At 31.3% G+C, this 6,375-nt stretch overlaps 1 pseudogene; it reads right to left on the bottom strand.

The window, feature by feature from the left end:
- Positions 1–1,526: 1,526 nt before the first annotated feature.
- LOC111729653 lies at positions 1,527–1,645 on the bottom strand (annotated as a pseudogene).
- Between the last annotated feature and the right edge of the window lie 4,730 nt (positions 1,646–6,375).

The raw sequence follows: 6,375 nt of genomic DNA, 5'->3' as shown, positions 1-6,375 counted from the left end.
AGCCAAATCTGACTTCATACTCCTCCCTCATTTCTAGGCACATGACTCCAACTACTTGATGAACATTTCCACAAATGTTAGCTGAACATCTACTGTTTGCAGAGTGTTACAGTAGAATTTACAGAAGATAACACATAATAAATTATGATTCATATCTGCAAGCATCTTGCAATCTATTTCATAGCATTAAAACAAATCCACGGCAGAATAAAAGTGTAATATTGGAGCAGCAAACAATTTTTGTTGTAGTCTAGACAATGAACCAACAATTAAATATGTAGTATTTCAGATGCTGAACATGCAATGGAAAAAAATGTAGCAGAATAAGGGGGAGAGAAAGTAGCAGGATTGGTAAGATTTTGATAAAGTGGTCAAGGATGTTCCCTCTGATAAGATGGTATCTGAGCAAGATTTGTGAGAAGTGAGACACATGGCCCTCTGTGGAAATAGCATACCAGGAAGAAGGATCAGCTAGCACAGAAACTCTGGATGAATAGTATATGTGTATGTGTTAAATTATGTATGTATTTAAAAAAATATAACCAATACTTATATAGTACTTACCATATGCTATGTGTTGCTTTAAATAATTTGCAAATAATGAGTCATTTAATCATTATAATATAATCCAAGTTTCTCAATCACAGCACTATTGATATTTTGAGCCAGATAGTTATTTTCCATGGGGGGCTACCTTAGGCATTCTAAGATGTTCAGTAGCCCTCCTAGACTCTACCCTCTAGATGCCAGTAGCACCTCCCAAATTGTGACAACTGGAAATATCTCCAGACATTGACAAAAGTCTCCTATGGGGCAAAATCGTCCATCTTTGAGAATCATTGATATAGGCTTATGGATAGGTTTTGTTCATGTCTAATTCATAGATAAAGAAACAGACAAAGAGTGTAAGTAACCTGGCCAAGATCACACATCTAGGAAGTTGAGTTGAAATTTAAACTCAAGCATAATAATCCTAGAATTCATGCTGTTAACTGCTCAGTCCTTCATGATTTCAGGGTTTAAGCATAGTTATTGGTATCAGTCTCTTGCCTTGCTGGGCTGGGATCCATGATGCCTGCCTTCCCGTTAGTATTTATAATCCCAGCCCTCAGCCTCTTGGGTATATATCTGAATTCACTTCCCACATAGGTCAGGCTGCATCAGTTTCAGCTTACTTTTTTGGCTGTTGGCTTTCTATTTCTGGTACCTGGATGCTTTTATTCCTTTTGAACTTGGCTGTAAGTTTACAAAACTAATTTTTTTGTGTCTTTCCCTACCTTCCCTCCCGATGATGACTACACTTTTCATGTTTCTTGATATTTTCTTCTTTGAGGGATACAATCATGCTTAATAGAATTATCTGTTAACTCTCTCATCTTTATAGTATGAATTACCTTATTCATCATCCCTATTCTCCATTACATTGCTTAACATGTAGTAAACACTCAATAAAGTTTTGTTGATCAAATAAATGAAACTCTTTTCATTTTTTAAATTAATTATTTGATTAGTTTTTTTTTTTTAAATGCTTGCAGCACGTGGTATTCCTAGGTGGTCTCCCATCCAAGTACTAACCAGGCCCAACTCCGCTTAACTTCCGAGATTAGATGAGATCGGGCATGTTCAGGGTGGTATAGCTGAAGTCTTTTTTTTTTAATTTTTTTAATTTAAATAGGAGGATCCATTTGGACTACTTGAACAAACACTCAAACAAAAAATAAAATTTTTATCCATCATGTCTTTCTATTCTCAAAGGGCAACAAAGTGTTTGTTAATGGTGTAGAATTTTGAGAAAGGTTTTTCCTGTTGGTTCAATCTGCTTTTATTTTATCTTCTTCAATATAAGTGAGTTGTGTTATTCCCATCAGTCTATAAGTTGTAGGTTCTCTCAAACGATTTGGCTATTTTTATTTGTGGAGCATAATACTGAAAAGTGAAAAAATTACAGTGCCAAATGTAGATATAATTTCATAAACTAATGAATTTCACTGGAAAATTTGACTCCTCTCTAACATAGGTGCTATAACTTATTTATATTTATCTATTTATCATTTACTTATCATGTATCTATCTATCTATCTATCTATCTATCTATCTATCTATCTATCTATCTATCTATCAATCATCTATCATCTATCTTTTCATGATAATAAAAACTGCAAAGTAAAATCAAAGCATTTTTGTCACCTCAAAGTTTTCTCATTTAGAGATGCTGAAAGGTTTTTTAGGCCCCTGGTATCTATCACAAGTGAACAATCAAATCGGTTCTGATTTAAACAGTCACTTGGATTACGTTTATCTATTTCATGGTAGTGCCAAGTTCGTAGGCCTCAGAGATGAATCACAGTACTGATTGTCAACCTGACAACCTTGAAGATGAGTAACATTATTTTATCCCTTTTTTTCCCAGCAGCATGTGTCAGGATTTTTGAGCTGCTACATGCTTCAAAATTTCCTATTCTTTTAGTAAGTGGTAGTGTCTAGTATTTGGTCCCTACAGAATTCTCTTGGCCTCCAAATGGCCCTTATGATTCTCTATTAGCTGTACTTGAATCAACTAAAATATGGATTTTTTTTTCATCAAATACACTGCTTCAAGCTATGTGGAAAAGAAATAAATATGTTACATGATACCAAATAGTAATATGTAGAATTTTTCTATAATATTTTATAGCATGGAGTAAAGGAAACAGTACTTGAACTATGAAGCAGGAATCTCAGTTCAAAGCCCCAGACTAGATGAATGATTGACCCTGGACAAGTAATCCACAAACTTTGGGTCTGAATGTTCTCATCTCTAAAATATAAAATTTGTAGTAAATGACTTTTAATGATCCATTGAGATCAAATATTCTGTTTTAAAGCAATACAATGATTTAAGTACCTATTACTATTAATTAGATTATATAAAATAATGCTTGTTTTCAGATGGTTAACTTGAAGCATTCATATCTTTTAATCACTCTAGGCATGGTCTTACCATAATTCTTGGAGCCTTGGGTAAATCTGTGTCCTCTGATATAGTCAGTCATAGGGACATATGGCTCGAAGAATTTAGACTTGTATTAGTTCTTTATTTATAACAGTAGTAGCTACCCAGAATTATAGTGATTAAGTTGACCTCTTGAGAAACTGTTGTGGCAAAGGAATTTAACTATGTCCCATAAGAAGTGGGTTTTGGGCTATTTATGTCATACAGGAAGTGTCCCTGCTCTGTATAATTGGGAAATTTATCTTCCATTGAGAAACTAAGCTTATTCAGTGTTTAAAAACTACTTCCAAATGCAAACTCTACTGTAGGTAAATTTAAGTAAAACATTCTGAGATGTAATGCTTATTCTTAGGTTAACAAGTAGAGAACAAAAATGATGTGATCTCTAATTAGGATCATGAAGCAAGATGTAAACATCCCTTCCTTGATCACACTAAATGGGATAAAAGCAATGTGGGCCAGATAGAACTAGCCTAGAGACTAATCTCAGTGCATCATAAATCTATAGCCAAGCTCAAAAGAAAAAATCCTCACTTATCAGAATGAGAAAAAACCAAAGTTATAAGCAGAAACTGTTATCAGCCTGATTCATCTGAGACCTGGACTTTACCATAAGTCCAAAAGGTTGGGGATAGGGATTTAAATATTTATAATAAACAATGTTTTAATGAAACACATTGGATATTGCAGAAAACAATCTCAGAGATTTAGAGCACAATCCAGATCATCTCCAAAGAACTCAGAGGGAAAGAAAAAAGATGAGGCAAAAGTATTGATTAGAGAGAGAGAGTACTCTGTGTAATAGGGATCCCAGAATGAAAGCAAATATCTAAAGATAGAATAGAAGAAAATTTTCCTCAGCTGAAGAACTCATGAGTTTAAAATAAAAGAGCTCACTGAGTGACAGGTGAAATTAACTAAGACTTATAACTAGATGAATCTTCATAAAATTTTTTGGCTGCAAATATTTTTAAAAATCCTATGAATATTCAAGCAAAAGAAAGAGGTTGTCAACAAGACTTCTGTGCAACCCAAAATGCCAGAGAACAAAATGGACTTACCTAATAAATACCTAACATATAAGATCTAATAATCTAGATCTTATTAATTATCTTATACATGGAAATATCTGATAAGATCTAATTCTTTAAAACAATTAAATAAAAAATAAGAAACTGAATTAAAAAATACTTCAGTGAAGAATATTAGAAATAAAAAATATGTAATCTCAGACAATTAAAAATTAGAATACCATGTAATATTTATATTAATTAATTATAAAATATTGTGTAACTGGATTTCCCAGGAAACGGATGATAGATAAAAAGGCAATTAAAAGTAGAAATGTTATGACATATTTATAGTAACTGAAAAGAAGCATTTTTTATGTGAATTAGTTTCCAGAAAACAGAAATGATCAAAATTGGCTCCAAATGAGGTAGAAATCCGAAACATACCAATTACTATATAAGAACTCAAGGCATGTCAAAAGATCTACTTCTACCAATGTTACCAGACCCAGATGAAAATTCTACAAATCTTTAAATAACAGATGTGGATTTAGACTATTCTTAAGTGTGTGCGTACACACACATGAAATCATCTTAACTTACTTTATGAAAATAACATAAGACTGACACCAAATCCTGAAAGATATAGTACACGAAAAGGGGAAAAATAGATGCAAGTTTCACTTATATTTACAAATTTAAAAAAATCACAAGCTATTAACAAATAAATCTAAGACTAAATTGAAGAACAATGTAGCATAGGCAAGTATGGTTAAATCTCAAAGTAAAAGGGTAATTTGATGCAAAAAGCTGCGCTAATATAAATCATCACATTAATGAGGCCAAAGAGAAAAATGTGTTATTGGTAAATGCTTCAATAGCATTTGATAAAATTGAAATTCATTCTGAATAAAAACTTTTAGAAAATTAAATATAATAGAAAACTTCCTTAATTAGTAAAAAATATCTCTTGTTCCACTAGTTTACATAGTAATAAAACTTTAAAATAAAATTATACTTAGTAATAAAACTTTCAAATATTCCATTAAAATAAGCAAATATATATGATTCACTATTGTTCTGGAAGACTCGCTCCATTTAAGAAGGGGAAAATATACATATATTTGTAAAGAAAGATCCTAAATTATTGCTTAAAGATGATTTGATAATTAGAAATGTACATAACTGGTTAAAAACATTAGAACTAATGAGAGAGTTCAGGAAAGCAGTTGATTATAAAACAAATACATAAAAGTCAATGGCTTTCCAATGTTCCAGAAAGCCAGTTGGAAAACATAGTGAAAGAAATAATTCTATTACATCAGCATATACATAAATGTATTCTCCAGTATATGGCATATATATGGTAATGTATGGCACAGGCTATAAGAGAAACATTATAAAAGATGATATGAATAAGTAGAGAATTATATTACACTATTTGGTGGAAATATTTAATGTAACACTATTGATCCTCTCCAAGGAAGTCTCCAGAGTAATATTTTTATAAGTTGACAATTATCATAATGTTCATTTGGAAATTAATTGCTATGAAATTTTTGAGAAAGATGAGCACTGAGAGAAGACTTACTCTCTGGATAAAAAACAATGTAATGTTGAACTGACCCTAAGTATGAGAAAGAAAAAAATGAGAGAGAATTAAAATTTCATAAATAAATCCAAGTACTTATAAAGTTTTGAGACATGTTTATCATGGCATTTGAAATTAGTGGGTAATTCACCAGATGTTCTTGGGATAACTGGCTGTTCTTTTGGAGAGAGAGAGAGAGAGAGAAAAAAAAAAAGGAAGTTAAAGCCTGTTTCCAAAGTAAGCCAAAGTAATTTAGGTATATACATAAATAATGAAACCACTGAAGATGAAAAAATAGGTGAATATTTATATAACCTTGGAAAGTGAAAAATCCTTTCTAATTAGGATAGCAATACTAGATAGCATAAAAAAAATGTTTCTAGGTTTTGCAAATACATATGTGTATATATACACATATATATATTTTGTTATATATAACAAATTAAAACTAAGTTCTTATATGTCAGAAATGCCATAAACATGATTTATAGGTGAAATATAAACCCTATGATAGAGAACACTGAAAATGTACATACTCTATGGTTATATTGAAAGAATAAATTGGTAAAATTTTTGGAGAGCTATTTAGCTAATTTTAATTATGCTGTGAACAAAACTTTTATTTAAATAATGTTTCCTAACAAAAATGTTTATGGATGGGTACAAATACAGAATAAATAGGCTGTTTATTGCAATATGGCTTGTAATCCAGAAAATTAGAGGCAGACTAATTGTCCCCAAATTAGAAATTGGCTAAATAAATTGTAGGAGAACCGCAAAAA

The sequence above is a fragment of the Pteropus vampyrus genome, unplaced genomic scaffold, assembly GCF_000151845.1.
Source record: "Pteropus vampyrus isolate Shadow unplaced genomic scaffold, Pvam_2.0 Scaffold273, whole genome shotgun sequence".
Classification (NCBI taxonomy): domain Eukaryota; kingdom Metazoa; phylum Chordata; class Mammalia; order Chiroptera; family Pteropodidae; genus Pteropus; species Pteropus vampyrus.
Note: the sequence above shows the minus strand (reverse complement) of the source record. Positions and strands in the feature narration are given on the sequence as shown.